The sequence below is a fragment of the Mesoplodon bidens genome, assembly GCF_964165515.1.
Source record: "Mesoplodon bidens genome assembly, chromosome: 3".
Lineage (NCBI taxonomy): Eukaryota > Metazoa > Chordata > Mammalia > Artiodactyla > Ziphiidae > Mesoplodon > Mesoplodon bidens.
In genome coordinates this window covers 18424029-18440850 of record NC_138178.1, presented here as the reverse complement: position 1 = coordinate 18440850, position 16822 = coordinate 18424029, and positions in this window count along the sequence as shown.

Here is a 16822-nt window from a genome sequence, read left to right as displayed (position 1 = left end):
AGGGCCATCAGAAGGACGGGTCCTTTATAAGCCAAGGAAATAAAGCTAATCAGGCCACAAAACAGGCAGTTCAGTCTCAAGAGCCTGACCAAATCATGGCCCTAGTGATTGGCCCCCCCTGAACTCCCTGGGCTGCCCCAGTATTCCCCACAGGAACAGGAGAATGCTGAAAAATGGGGCTATAAGAAAGAAAGCACAGGCTGGTATATAAAGGATGACAAGTTTCTTATCCCTGGGGCCCAAGAAAGGAGGCTCATTAAGGGTTTACATGTTGCCACCCACTGTGGGAGGAATACACTATGGGACTTGATACAAAGGACCTTTTCGGGAAAGGGGCTTAAAGGAACAATAAAACGAGTGACTCTTGCCTGTGATTTGTGTGCCCATAATAATCTGCAGGCCCATCCAATCCCTCCTTCATTACTCAAGCCACTTCAACCCCGTGGGACATACCTGGGGGAAGACTGACAATTAAACTTCACCCAAATGCCCCCACAGTCAGGATATAAATATCTTCCTGTGTCTGTCAGTACTTTTATAGGATGGATGGAAGCCTTCCCCACTCAATCTGAAAAGACCACTGAAGTCTGTAAGTCCCTCTTAAATAAGACGATTCCTCGGTTTGGGCTTCTAAAATCCCTCCAGAGCGATAATCAGCCCTCCCTCATAGCGAAGATCACCCAAGGCCTGTCGACCGCCTTGGGAATTAGCTACAATCTGCACACCTCTTGGCACCTCCAATCTTCAGGAAAAGTAGACAAAATGAGCCATACTTTAAAGAAAACCTTAACAAAACTTTACCAAGAGATTCATGAGCCCTGGACCAACCTGCTTCCTATTGCACTCCTCAGGGTTCACATAGCCCCCAGGAGTCTCCTGAAGCTTAGACCATTTGAAGGGACCTATGGGAGGCCCTTCCTTACCACTGGTATGAGGAAGTGAGCCAGAGGCTACAGTGTGTTATTAACCTGGGACAGGTTCAAAAGGCAATCTTGGACTAAGCCAAGAAGGCACTGCCAGGTCCCACTAGGGATACAACAGAAGGGGCAGCCCCTCCACAAATTAACTTCAGGGACCAAGTTCTTAAAACTTGGAAGGAGGGATCCCCTGGAGATCAACTATTACCCAAATGAAAGGGCCCCTGTAGAGTAATTTTAGCCACCCCCACTGCCATTACACTACAAGGAATACCTAGTTGGGTACATTTATCTAGATTAAAACTCTTGCCTCCAAAAACCCCACAGGCCACAACAGAAGAATACGCCTGTGAGCCAGTAGAAGACCTGAGATACTTATTCAAAAACCAAGCACCACTAACAGATGAGTAAAAGGGGATGTGGTAGGCTGGACTTCTATTTGCTTACTTTGTTATAGTTTTGCTCACATCTTACTGGTTTGCTCAACTACCCCCACTGAAAAAGCAACTCTTTTGTCCCTCCTGGGTCTAGAAGACCAGAACTAATGACGGAGTGGAAAACGTGGGCACTTCTCTTGGCCCTTCTCCTAAAGAGGGGCTGGGGAGAAAATAATAAGGGAAGGGGAACCTGGAGAGAAAACTCAGTCGCCAACTATTCCAGCATTTTGGCCTCAGGAAATAATCTCTCTAATTGTTGGATCTGTCATCCCCTCGCACAAGAGGGGGTTTCTCGGTTCCGGTTTATGCCTGTAGATGAGGACATTAATCTCATCCTGACGTCTGAACCCACTAGGAGCACGCTGCTTCTAATAGTGGAACTTGAAGATCATGATGATATCGGGTGTGTAGAGCTTACAGACCCTTGGAACGAAACCGGTCTCTGGACCAAGCGGCCCCTTCTCTGCACAGGGCAAGGAAAACCCTGTTGCCCCTGCCAGACAGATACCTGCCTTACTGATACGGGACGCTTGCTCTCTATTTATCCTATGTCATTTTCCACTTCAGGCTCCTCATGCACTCCTAACCAGACTCACTGGTGTGTGGCCCCATCTCTGCTCTCCCCAGGGAGCCAACCCAACACCTCTTACGCACTGGAAGGGAACAGCAGCCCCTTCCTGGAGGCTCACCTATCAGACCCCATCTGCCTTCAGTGACGAGGAGGGAATAGAGGAAAACTCAGAACTAGAAGGAGGACCACTAGACGGAGGGCCCCTGTCCCCCAGATGCAATAATGCACCTAGCTGGGGTTCCCTTTTACGTCGATGGTTTAATTCCACTTCACCCCGCCAAGCTTGCACCCCCGCTGGACATCTGTTCCTCTGTGGTCCACCGCAAAATAAACTACCCTTCAAAGGGAACCCAAATTCCTCCTTCTCCTGGCCTCTCCGAGCAATGGCCTATCCATGCTTAGACAATGTTCACTTCCGGGGAGAATGCACTTTGGTACGACTGGGGCCTAAAGGACAAGGTGCCACCATATATAATAATGCCACCTCTCAAAACAGACATAGCTGGGTACTCAGACTAATCCTGGCAGGAATTGGGGCGGCCATAGGAGTGGCCGCCCCTGGGGCGTTTTTCCCTATCACAAAACAACCTTAAGAAACCTCACACAGGCCATAGAGAACCTGGCCTCAAAAACTGGTGATGGGAATTCCCTAGTGGTTAGGACTCAGTGATTTCATTGCCGAGGGCACGGGTTCAATCCCTGGTCACGGAACTAAGGTCCCAAAAACCTCACTCAGTGCAGCCCAAAAAAAAATGAAAAATGGTGATGCCTTTAAGGGGCCTCCAGGGGTCCCTAGATTCCTTAGACGATGTTGTGTTTGACAACAGGTTAACCTTGGATTATCTTCTAGCTGAACAACAGGGTGTCTATGCAGTAATTAACAAAACTTGCAGTACATACATCAACAACTTGGGGGAAGTTGAACTAAATATTCAGGAAATTTATGAACAAGCTAAATGGTTACATGGGTTCAGCTACCCCACTGCCCAGACTATATGGGACTCAATTAAAGGTTACATCCCTAGCATTACTTGGTTCCTGCGTCTCCTGGGCCCTCTAGTGGCAATAGTTCTTTTGTTATTATTCAGACCCTGCCTGTTTAATCTTTTAGTTAGATTTGTGTCTTCCAGGCTTCAGCAGTTCCAAGTGAGGCTCATGGTGGCCCAAGGATTTCAACCCGTTCCATTAGAAGGTGACCCATATCCCTTTAGGTCCTTGGAACAGTCATCAAGGGACTTCTACACCTCTAGGGTAGGCTAGGGTCTGTGGCCTCTGTTCAGCAGGAAGTAGCTCCAGAAGAAGAGACGCTTGGCCCCTTGACCCTTAAGAATAATGGGTGTAGGGCTTCCCTGGTGGCACAGTGGTTAAGAATCCGCCTGCCAACGCAGGGGACACAGGTTCGAGCCCTGGTCTGGGAAGATCCCACATGGCACGGAGCAACTAAGCCCATGCGCCACGACTACTAAGCCTGTGCTCTAGAGCCCGCAAGCCACAACTACTGAGCCCGTGTGCCACAACTACTGAAGCCCATGTGCCTAGAGCCTGTGCTCCACAACAAGACAAGCCACTGCAATGAGAAGGCCGCACACCACAACAGAGAGTAGCCCCCACTCACTGCAACTAGAGAAAGCCTGCGTGCAGCAACGAAGACCCAATGCAGCCAAAAATAAATAAGTAATTTTTTAAAAAAAAAAGAATAATGGGTGTAGAATCCCTCAAGGGAGAATGAGATTGGCTGGGACCTAGGGTCATTCTACCAGGACACTTGCACCTGGACAGCGCCTCCTTGAACAGCAAGAAGCTGGCAACCATAAACAGGCCAAGGGGTAAAGCTTCCTTAAGCAACAGGATGCTGAAGGCCGTGAATCAACCACAAGTGATTAAAAACAGCCTCATGCCTGTACAGTAGGGGCGATGTTGACCACTACACAACCTTCCTGGTGGCGGTAACGAGCAAGTCTGCCATTCTGAGGTGCCGGCACAGAAAGTGGGAAACTGCACATGATCTCTGTATACGGCACTGCCAAGAAGGATGGACAAACTGCTAAGCCACGCCCCCTGTCTGGCCTGCAGATCCACCCCCACTGTCACCCCATCAAGGGACCCAGGGAGCTCTTTGTGAAGGAGTGGGCAAGGGTACCTGGTGCTTGCTTTCACTTCCTTATGCTGCAGCACAAGCCCCCATAAAGCCATGTCTGAAATTCTCATCTGGCCTCTTGTCAATTTCTATTGATTAAAGAGTCCAAGGGTGCAGGGTTGGTAACACTTGGAATATAAATGATAGCAAAATGCTGATACTGAGGAGATGAGGAAGGAAAGTTCTAAAGAACTGCAGCCCCAAAGAGGTGGGTAGGTAGCAAGAAGATGAAATGATCCTCTTTATTAAGGCAGTTCTGACCCTCTTGCTTCCCAGGAAAGCTTGCAACATAATTGTAAGTCAGTGAATATTCAGATTTTCAGGGCTACAGTGCATGGGTAAGATGGCTGAAAATTGGGAGGGGGTTACCGTATTGTCTGTTCTGATTGCTGTTTTGTGATTTGAGTGTCGTATGAAAGGGAGCATCCAGTCATTACCATACGTGTGCAGCATATCCATGCAGGCACATTAAATGTTTATTTAGTCATAACAATTATAATATTAATGATATGGTTTGAAGGGCTTACAAGGAGACACGGAATGGCACTTAGGAGACAGCATGACTGTCTGCAAGCTTCTCATGCTGACAGGTCATTGGCAGAACTAGATGGCAGTGTTAACTGAGAAGAGCATCTGGTGGAGGGGGCAGGGTAGCCACAGACTGTTGCCAAAGGATGGATAGCTACTGGTCTGCAGGGACTTTTCTGCACTCCCCCGCCTTTGATGTTCCCACGTTATTCCCCTTAGGAATGTACCTGTTGGGCTTATTCAGGAATACGACTTCTGGTCAGCAGGCCTGGAGAAGAAAGATAAGTACGAAAGCCTTGCCAGTAATTTACCAGGGTGTCAACCCCACCCCACCCCTGCCAAAACACACGCACACACACGTCAAAATCCACCAGGCAGAGATGCCTCCTGCTTGACACACAGTGACACTTTAGGAAAGGCTGCAAAGCAGTGGGATGCCAAGATGGTAATGAAAGGTGTCATTTCTTGAACACCTGCCAGATACTAATTTTTTTTCACAAGCAAGCCCACCCTATTATTCCCCATTTTACAAATAAAGACACTTGAATTCTGATAATTAAACCTGTGGAAGGTCAGACTACTGAGAAATGGCCCAAGTGGGGATCTAGTCCATGAGGTCCCCTCTTAGCTGCATCCACCCCACCCCGCTCCTGCCCCCCGTCCAGGAATCACTGAACCGGAGGAGAGCAGGGAAGCAGATGGGAATGATGAGGGAAGGAATCTGCAGACGTTTTGAGTAGAAAAGAGACTCTAGTGAGTCTGGCTTGTCTTCTTTCTTTTTGAAGGAGTTTGGGAGTGACTGCTTAGGACTAGTTCTAGACTTGAAGAGAGGGGAGCCTTGTTATTTCTGTGGGTCCAGCCCTCCCGACCAACGGCAACAAGGTTGAAGAGAAGCATTATTCAGAAAAAACTTGTGCCTTTAGCCACAATATCTACCATGATGTATTACTTGGGATTCTGAATGCAGGGCCACTTCCTCAGTATGGATCTAGCCCAGGTTTGGGGCTGGAAGGGGAGAGGGAAGGTGAGCACTGCGGCCTGAGACCCTGTCCTCAAACACTCAGCCTTCTTAGAAAGCATCCAGATGGATCGACTCAATCACACCCTGCTCTTTGAGCAGAAAGAAGCATTGGGGAATTATTTTTCTTCATCTCCTCCATAATCGCTATATCAGGTTTTGGTTGTTGTAGAGAGGTGCATTTGGAACTTGGGTGAGTAGCTAAGTCAGTGCTCTTCAAACTTTTTAGCTGTGGCAGCTTTTTTTTTAAACAAGGTTTTGAAAGGAATCACAGTATTTAAAACATTATCAATATCACTATTAGCTTAAACAATTTATAAATATCTACTTATAAAAACAAATCAGTGAGAATAGGCTAGCTTGATTGAATCAGGGAGAGTGTAATTACAGTCTCTTCAGCCATACTCATATCCTTGAAATATGAACCAATCACTTGCACAACTCCCTGAATCACCTCCTAGAAGACAGGAAACACTGAGCCAAGGTAACTCAGGAAATGGACCTTTGGTCAAAAGAAGGAAAATGGCTAAAAGCTCAGACCAAATACCTGCTCAAACTATATCTGCTCTTTATCACCTGGTCGCCAGTTTCCTGTGTCAGTCACTCTGACATTTGTAAGGCGGATGTGGAGTAACCAAGACCTTTTGCTGTGCCATGACTGCTCTTCCTGTCACCTTCTTATTCTCCAATGACCCCCCCCCAAATTAGGCCCCCAGAATACTCAGTGGTAACCAGCTACGGGGAAGTATTGACTCTGATAGCAACTTGACTTTGACCAACATAAGTGATTCATTTATCAATAGAACATTTCTTGTACATACCAAGCCAGGGACCTTGGGGATGCAAAAATGGGTAAAATATAGCTCTCACCGTAGAGAAACTCATAGTCCAGTAAGGTAAACAGTCAAAAGAACAGGTTTAGAACATGTCAAGTGATTGCAGTCACTTCGTGGTAAAATCTGAATACTTTTATTGCCTGTGGATACACATAAATTCCACTATGAGAGATGTATTCCTATGAAGTGAAGAATTATATCCAGAGATCCTGTCACAGTGAAAACTCCCATAAGCAATTAAAGATGGCTAGTAGACTGAAACACTAATGCCAAGCCTTTGGGACCAGAAACATCTGCCAGATTTTGCGGTCACGCTCCCACTCAGCAGAGAATGCTGCAGTGAGGAAAGGAGCGGGAGAAGACGGCACCGTATCCATGAGCGAAACCTGTGTTTATGGGATAAATAATGACGCAGGGACGGCCATAGTCCCTGGGTGTCTGGGCGAAGGCTCACGTGGGAACTGATTTATCTATCTTCCTCACCACTGAAAATTCATCTGTCCCCAGGCTAACCAGCCTTAAGGAGTCTAGTCTCTGTCTTGCCAAACTATCTTCTTTATCCCTCCTACTCACCAAGAATAAAAATGGTAAGTGTATGTGTGATGTCTGAGAATTAGGATGTACTCTGGTCAAGGCAGATTCCAGCACAAAGTCAGGCATAGGTCAGGTTGGGAGAGGCTGCATCCCTACCCAGTGTCCGTTCTCCCGTCTCCCTTTAGTGCAGGGCCCTTCACCTTGTGAGGAACACAATCTGCCCACCTCAGAGCCCACAGCTGGCCACGCGACCAAGTCCAGCCAAAGATGTGAGTGAAATCTTCCAGGCAAGTACTCTGAAAAGGCTCCTTCCTTTTTTCTTTTTGGAATGGGGCTGGAATTCTAGAGCATGCACTTTTAAGTACCAGGTGACCTTAAAAGAGGGAAGCCTTGAAAGATCATGTCTTGACCAAAGATCATGTCTCTGTGCTCTTTTGCATGAGAGAAATAAACTGTTATATAAGTCACTGTTGGGAAGGAGCCCTGGTTCAGGAAGATCCCACATGATGTGGAGCAACTAAGCCCATGCGCCACAACTACTGAGCCCATGCGCCACAACTACTGAAGCCCACACGCCTAGAGCCTGTGCTCCACAACAAGAGAAGCCACCGCAATGAGAAGGCCACGCACCACAACGAAGAGTAGCCCCCGCTCACCGCAACTAGAGAAAGCCCACATGCAGCAACGAAGACCCAAGGCAGCCAAAAATAAATAAATAAATTTTTTTTAAAAAGAAAAGAGATATACTATAAGCTACTGTTATTTTGAAGTCCTAAGTTATATGCAGCTAAACCTAATCCTGATCTGGCCAGGATTTGATATTACTCTTTGATTGGAGTTCCATGTATTCATGGTGACAATTTTCACTGCTTGGTCCCCAGATAATAAGGGACTCTGACCTAGAACTGTGGGGTAGTCTTATATGCTTGGCTCCCCATAGTGGAATCCTGGTTGGAGTGGGAAGATGCAGTAGGCATGCTCTAGAGCCAAGGTAGGATTTTGGTGGCAAAGGGAATTTTTTTTTTCAGCTGCGCCCTGCAGCTTGTGGGATCTTAGTTCCCCGACCAGGGATTGAACCCGGGCCCAGGCAGTGAAAGTGCTGAGTCCCAACCACTGGACTACCAGGGAATTCCCAGCAAAAGGAACTTATTTCTCTAAAAGGCAGATTAGTCCCCAGAGAAATTAAAAGAATTAAATAGCTGATACATTATTTTAATATAGCACTCCTTCAGCATCCTCAGAACTAGAGCCGAGGGTTCCTGTGAGTAGGAAACTCCATGAATAGACCCTGGTATATGTGCTCAAGAGCCACCTGGTCCAGGAAATTGATTCTTTCCCGTTCAAAACCTTTTTTTCTTTCTGAACCTCCCTTCATGACTCCCCTACTAACTACTTGGAAAGGGAGTCTGAAGATCATTTCTGCCACTTTGTACTCCTCCTAGCACAGGCCAGAAGGCTCTTTAGTCCCACGTGGCTGGCGTTGGGGTGTTGGCAGGGGATTCACTGACTGTCTCCCAGTAGCCGGGTACTTCCACATACCTTTATCTCGGTTAACTGGCCTCAGTTCAGACCCTGTTCCAACACGAAAAACCCAGCAGCATTTTTGTTTAATTATTTGTTTTTGGCTGCGTTGGGTCTTCATTGCTACGCGCAGGTTTTCTCTAGTTGCAGCGAGCAGGGGCTACTCTTGGTTGCGGTGTGGGGGCTTCTCATTGCAGTGGCTTCTCTTGTGGCGGAGCACGGGCTCTAGGCGTGTGGGCTTCAGTAGTTGTGGCTCTCAGGCTTCAGTAGTTGTGGTACATGGACTCTAGAGCACAGGCTCAGTAGTTGTGGCGCACGGGCTTAATTGCTCCACGGTATGTGGGATCTTCCCAGACCAGGGCTGGAACCCATGTCCCCTGCATCGGCAGGTGGATTCTTAACCACTGTGCCGCCAGGGAAGCCCCCCAGCAGCATTTTTAAAGTAAAACAAGGATAGTTGATGAATTGTGTTAACTTATTGTCTCTACCTCACATTTTTAGCCTCCAAGAAACTCAAAACACCCTGCAGTGGGCACAGTGGTTGAGAGTCTGCCTGCCGATGCAGGGGATGCGGGTTCATGCCCCGGTCCGGGACGATCCCACATGCTGCGGAGCGGCTGGGCCCGTGGGCCATGGCCACTGAGCCTCCGCGTCCGGAGCCTGTGCTCCACAACGGGAGAGGCCACAACAGTGAGAGGCCCACGTACCGCAAAAAAAAAAACAAGAAACCCAAAACAAAACAAAACAGAAAAACACCCTGCAGCTATAGTTCAACATTCAAATAGGCCTGGGGTCCCCAGGAGCAGCGAGGTGGATGCTGCTGAAGTGGGCAGTCTTGCCACCACCCTGCTTAAAATCTGTCGTCAGCCTCTCACTGGTTTTAGAATAAAAACTCCACTCCCTCTGACCTTCAAGCCCACCCTCCCTCCAGCCCACCAGAACTTCTCAGAACTCACTCCTTGCCTGCCGTTTCCACCTCTCACTTGACTCATGACCGCATCCCCCAAAACCCTCTTCCTCCTCCCCTGCCCCAGCTCCACTTGTTTATAATCCTTCAGGCCCAGCACAAGCACTGTTTTTTCTCAAGCCCTCATGATGCTGGAGATCATAAACTCACATAGATTTCATCTAAAACCACTTTTCTCTTCCTACTTTTTTATGGGTTTTTTTGTGCATTCATTTGCTTGATCCTGCCTACTGAACTGTAAGCTTCTAAAGGGCACCCATGCTTCCCAGACTCCTCGATGTGCTCACCACGTGCCTGGCATCTAAGAGGCACCCCAGGACTATATGTTACCTGTAGGAGGTTAGACAAGAACCAAAACAGGCTCCTTTTTCACCCCCTCAGTCTCCTGGTATTCTTTCTCTCCTTTATTCTCAGCAACAGAAGGACAAGGAATTATTTGGGGACGGGGAGGTTGCTAGCGATGACTGTAAAAAGCTAGAGTTGTCATGGATAATTCCCTTTGATTATATGTTGAAACTTTTGAGAAAATATTTTTCTCATTCTCTGCATTGTGAAGCTTCTGATATTTATAGAGATCTTTTGGCAATAAATAGTGTTTATTACCTTTAATGCTTTCTCTCGAATGTAATTAACCAGGAAAAGGGCCCTTGTGACATGGAGTTGTACTTCTCAGAGCCTAGCTCTGACTGCATTAGGAAGAAAAACATCAGAGTGAAAGTATAATGCATTAAGTTGTCTACTTCAAAGGCAGAAATCAGAATTCCACAGCTCAGGTTGCCATGCCTTATGTCTTCTTCCTTTTTTCTTTTTAACCTGAAAGCACCCAGATCCTCCAGAAGAAAAATGTGTATGCCGTGTGTGTGTGTGTGCGTGCGCCCACCTGCATGTGTCTGTGTGTGTGTGTGCTTGCAAGCGGCACATACGTACTAATAAGCCATATTTCTTCAGTTGACCACTTTTGCCAGTTTGTCCTAAACAGTGGTTTGCCCCGTCTAGAGATACTTTTTTTTTGGGGGGGGGGCCACACCGCACGGCTTGTGGTATCTTAATTCCCGGACCAGGGATTGAACGTGGGCCCTCAGCAGTGAAAGTGCCGAGTCCTAACCACTGGACCCCAGGGCATTTCCTGGAGATACTTTTTACTATTCCCACTGGAGAGGGACTGTACTGCATCTAGTGGGTAGAAGCCAGAGATGCAACTAAACATCCTACAGTGTGCAAGACAGCCTCCACGGCAAGAACCGTACAGCCCACAACGGCAGTAGTGCCAAGGTTGAGAAGCTGTCTAAATCTGCCAGTTATTCACTTCAAATATGTCATTCATTCCTTCCTTGAGAACATACTTTTCATAGCCTCTGAAAGAAAATAACAGCAATTACACACTATCAAGAACTCATTATCTAGTTTAGCTTTCCACTGAAAACTGTGTAAGAGGAAAAGTAACATATTTTCCAAAAAAAGACTGTTAATCTCAAAACACTTCTTAAGTGTGAAAAGACATTTTCTTATTATGTGAGTACCTACATAATATCCCCAATTTTGCCTCTTAGCCTACAAAGCCTAAAGATTTAATATCTGGCCCTTTATCAAAAAAAAGAAAAGCTCCTAATCTAGAAGACTGTGGATGTTCTGAAATTTGCTAGGAAACCTCCTTAAAGAAGTGGCACAGAAGGACTGCTGGCTGGGGAAAGTTTGGTTACGTATGAAGTCTGATTAGTCCAATTTAGCAAACAAAGCCCATCTGCAGTTACATTATTTAATCAAAACAGAATTGGGGACTTCCCTGGCAGTCCAGTGGTGAAGACTCCGAGCTTTTACTGCAGGGGGCGCAGGTTCGATCCCTGATTGCGGAATTAATATCCCACATGTTGCTCATGGCCAAAAATTAAAAATTAAAAAAATAGAATTGGACTTGAAGCTACATTTATCTGCTATAAACCTAACACTGTACAATTTAATTTCAGCAAAGAACACCATCTGTCTCACATCAACACTGCCAGTTTGAATTTCTGTTAGTTTTACAGTTTTGTTTGTATCCTATTTGTACATCATGCTTTGAGTTAAGACATCCACGTCATGGAAACAGTGGAGTGTCCAGAAGAGGCTGTATCAGGCAGAGCAGACCTGAACAGAAGTCCAGTCTTCCCTCTTCAAGTGCAGGGCTCTTAAACTTAATATGCACTGAACCACCCGAAGTGTTTCACATTCAGGCTCCCAAACCTTTCTCCCAAAGAGAAACATGCGTTGATGGTTCCTATAGTCATGGCTTTGTTCTGGCCTTTGCTTTAGACCCCAAGAGGATCTTTCACCAAACTCCAAGGCAATCTTCTCTATAAGAGATCCCCACCATGAGTTAGGAAGAAAGGGAGCCCACTCTACCTTAGAATTCATTGTTACTATAAATCCTAAACTGCACTTGTTTGCAGAATATTCTAGAATACAGCAGTGCCTTGAGCTATTTCATTTGTAACCAACTAGCAGTAATTCAGGTTTAAAGATACAACTACTAAACAAGGCAACTTCCAGTTAAAAAAGAAAATATGGCCAAGATTCATTTTCTATCAATCTAGTTAATTTTTAAAAAGCTTTAAATAACATAATCTCAGTAGTCTTACATTCTAATGATCTTCTGAAATATTCACCACAGGTTCAAACATACATGCAAAAGCCCTTGCTTCATTGCCTGCAAAACCGATAAATATCTTCATTTTAGATAAAAATCAGTAGTCCAGCACAGGCTTCGTGGTTAGTATAGAATCTGTACTAAATAAAAGGCTCAGTGCCAGGTGCCGATAACCTAGTGTCTCTAAAAAAGACTTTCAAAAACCAAGTCACCTTAAGTTCAGGCCACTTCCTAAGCTAACATTGCTGAGGAAACCAGGGTATTAACCAGTGATTTTGACTGAATATGTTACACAAGCTACCCTCAAGACCCCACAGCCCACCGCCCATTAAGATGTAAGACATTTATTATAAACAAAAGCTTTTTCTAGGAAGGGGAAGATTTTTAGACTGGAAAATGACAGGACCAAGGCTCACCTGGGCAGGGAATTCCAGGGCAGGGAATTCCAGTCCCAGCTCAACTCCTGACGCAGATGTGACTGAAGGGGGCTTGGGTTCACCATCCAGGTTCCTCACTGTGAACCTGGAATGACAACACACCCGACTTCACAAAGGAGCCAGGACGTGGAACGAACAAAGTGACAGCAGCAATTTCCCAATTCAAGATGGGAAAGCATAAAGCAACTATACTCCAATAGAGACTAAAAAAAAAAGATGGGAAAGCATAAAGCAACTATACTCCAATAGAGACTAAAAAAAAAAAAAAAGATGGGAAAGCATAAAGCAACTATACTCCAATAGAGACTAAAAAAAAAAGATGGGAAAGCATAAAGCAACTATACTCCAATAGAGACTAAAAAAAAAAGATGGGAAAGCATAAAGCAACTATACTCCAATAGAGACTAAAAAAAAAAAAAAGATGGGAAAGCATAAAGCAACTATACTCCAATAGAGACTAAAAAAAAAAGATGGGAAAGCATAAAGCAACTATACTCCAATAGAGACTAAAAAAAAAAGATGGGAAAGCATAAAGCAACTATACTCCAATAGAGACTAAAAAAAAAAAAAAGATGGGAAAGCATAAAGCAACAATACTCCAATAGAGACTAAAAAAAAAAGATGGGAAAGCATAAAGCAACTATACTCCAATAGAGACTAAAAAAAAAAAAACATGGGAAAGCATAAAGCAACTATACTCCAATAGAGACTAAAAAAAAAAAACATGGGAAAGCATAAAGCAACTATACTCCAACAGAGACTAAAAAAAAAAAAGATGGGAAAGCATAAAGCAACTATACTCCAATAGAGACTAAAAAAAAAAAAAAACATGGGAAAGCATAAAGCAACTATACTCCAATAGAGACTAAAAAAAAAAAAGATGGGAAAGCATAAAGCAACTATACTCCAATAGAGACTAAAAAAAAAAAAGATGGGAAAGCATAAAGCAACTATACTCCAATAGAGACTAAAAAAAAAAAAAAGATGGGAAAGCATAAAGCAACTATACTCCAATAGAGACTAAAAAAAAAAAGATGGGAAAGCATAAAGCAACTATACTCCAATAGAGACTAAAAAAAAAAAACATGGGAAAGCATAAAGCAACTATACTCCAACAGAGACTAAAAAAAAAAAAGATGGGAAAGCATAAAGCAACTATACTCCAATAGAGACTAAAAAAAAAAAACATGGGAAAGCATAAAGCAACTATACTCCAATAGAGACTAAAAAAAAAAAAGATGGGAAAGCATAAAGCAACTATACTCCAATAGAGACTAAAAAAAAAAGATGGGAAAGCATAAAGCAACTATACTCCAATAGAGACTAAAAAAAAAAAACATGGGAAAGCATAAAGCAACTATACTCCAACAGAGACTAAAAAAAAAAAAGATGGGAAAGCATAAAGCAACTATACTCCAATAGAGACTAAAAAAAAAAAAACATGGGAAAGCATAAAGCAACTATACTCCAATAGAGACTAAAAAAAAAAAAGATGGGAAAGCATAAAGCAACTATACTCCAATAGAGACTAAAAAAAAAAAAGATGGGAAAGCATAAAGCAACTATACTCCAATAGAGACTAAAAAAAAAAAAGATGGGAAAGCATAAAGCAACTATACTCCAATAGAGACTAAAAAAAAAGGTGGGAAAGCATAAAGCAACTATACTCCAATAGAGACTAAAAAAAAAAAAGATGGGAAAGCATAAAGCAACTATACTCCAATAGAGACTAAAAAAAAAAAACATGGGAAAGCATAAAGCAACTATACTCCAATAGAGACTAAAAAAAAAAAAACATGGGAAAGCATAAAGCAACTATACTCCAATAGAGACTAAAAAAAAGGTGGGAAAGCATAAAGCAACTATACTCCAATAGAGACTAAAAAAAAAAAACATGGGAAAGCATAAAGCAACTATACTCCAATAGAGACTAAAAAAAAAAAAGATGGGAAAGCATAAAGCAACTATACTCCAATAGAGACTAAAAAAAAAAGGTGGGAAAGCATAAAGCAACTATACTCCAATAGAGACTAAAAAAAAAAAACATGGGAAAGCATAAAGCAACTATACTCCAATAGAGACTAAAAAAAAAAAAGTGGGAAAGCATAAAGCAACTATACTCCAATAGAGACTAAAAAAAAAAAAGATGGGAAAGCATAAAGCAACTATACTCCAATAGAGACTAAAAAAAAAAAAGATGGGAAAGCATAAAGCAACTATACTCCAATAGAGACTAAAAAAAAGAAGATGGGAAAGCATAAAGCAACTATACTCCAATAGAGACTAAAAAAAAAAGGTGGGAAAGCATAAAGCAACTATACTCCAATAGAGACTAAAAAAAAAAAACATGGGAAAGCATAAAGCAACTATACTCCAATAGAGACTAAAAAAAAAAAAGATGGGAAAGCATAAAGCAACTATACTCCAATAGAGACTAAAAAAAAAAAAAGGTGGGAAAGCATAAAGCAACTATACTCCAATAGAGACTAAAAAAAAAAGATGGGAAAGCATAAAGCAACTATACTCCAATAGAGACTAAAAAAAAAAGATGGGAAAGCATAAAGCAACTATACTCCAATAGAGACTAAAAAAAAAAAAAAGATGGGAAAGCATAAAGCAACTATACTCCAATAGAGACTAAAAAAAAAAAGATGGGAAAGCATAAAGCAACTATACTCCAATAGAGACTAAAAAAAAAAGGTGGGAAAGCATAAAGCAACTATACTCCAATAGAGACTAAAAAAAAAAAACATGGGAAAGCATAAAGCAACTATACTCCAATAGAGACTAAAAAAAAAAAACATGGGAAAGCATAAAGCAACTATACTCCAATAGAGACTAAAAAAAAAAGGTGGGAAAGCATAAAGCAACTATACTCCAATAGAGACTAAAAAAAAAAGATGGGAAAGCATAAAGCAACTATACTCCAATAGAGACTAAAAAAAAAAAACATGGGAAAGCATAAAGCAACTATACTCCAATAGAGACTAAAAAAAAAAACATGGGAAAGCATAAAGCAACTATACTCCAATAGAGACTAAAAAAAAAAGGTGGGAAAGCATAAAGCAACTATACTCCAATAGAGACTAAAAAAAAAAGATGGGAAAGCATAAAGCAACTATACTCCAACAGAGACTAAAAAAAAAAACATGGGAAAGCATAACCTCATTGTGTGCGATGTCCCCACGCGCCTTTCAGTGACCCTCTGCCGTTTTAACTATCAGTTACTTATTCTCAGTCTCAGTACCTTCTGTTCAGATCCCTTTGGGTTCCCTAACCTCGGCTTTGGTCTCTGGTGGTGAACCCCGACCAAGCTTTCCGACAGACATTTCTCCTGCCTCCCAGCTCACCTCCATCCCCAGCGCCCTGGCCTGGCTTGCACAGAGTCACCACCATTCGTCTGCAGCCCGCCTCTGGACAAGACGGCTAGCCCGCCAGCTATCAGCGGGATGGCCCAGTGGTTCTTGCCCAGGATGAAGGGCACACTTCTCCCTGACCCCCCCTTCCTCCCATGTGCGACCCACACGCTGTAATGATGCCCCTTGTGTGTCATACTAGGTCATGACCCTCCTCAGGCCATATGTCACCTCCTCACTTCTTTCAGATCCCTGGTGCTCTGTATGTAAGACAGTTCAATATACACCCCCAAATGGTAATTATTTGTTAGACCTGTCATTCTCCAGTGGTTTGGAGAATGTTTTCCTAGCTCAGTGGATTCCCTCTTTCCTTAATCAATAAACGTTTCATGACCATACAAACACCATTAGCTGAAATTATTATTTTGGTTTAGTATACATCCTTATTACATCATGATTTAAATTTGAAAAGGCCTCTGTATGATTATTATACATGGAAACAGTGATGTCTCACTAATGTGGCATTATAGGAAGGGGTCAAGGCCATAAAAGTGAACTTCCTGGATAAATGAAAATGACCTCCTTAAGGACCAAGCCCTTTGAAAAATTTCACAATTTTTAATGGAACTGTTTGTTTTGGAAATCATACTAAAACACTTCAATACTTACATAATTATCAGTGGATGCTCCGGACGCACAGGCTCAGCGGCCATGGCTCACGGGCCCAGCCGCTCCGCGGCATGTGGGATCCTCCCGGACCGGGGCACGAACCCGTGTCCCCTGCATCGGCAGGCGGACTCTCAACCACTGCGCCACCAGGGAAGCCCCCATTGTTGTTTTTCTTACATAATTACCAATGGTTTAAGGATGCCTGCCTCCTTATACAGTGGAAATCAAACATAATTTAACTTTTTCATTATATTCCAGAGCATCATTAAGA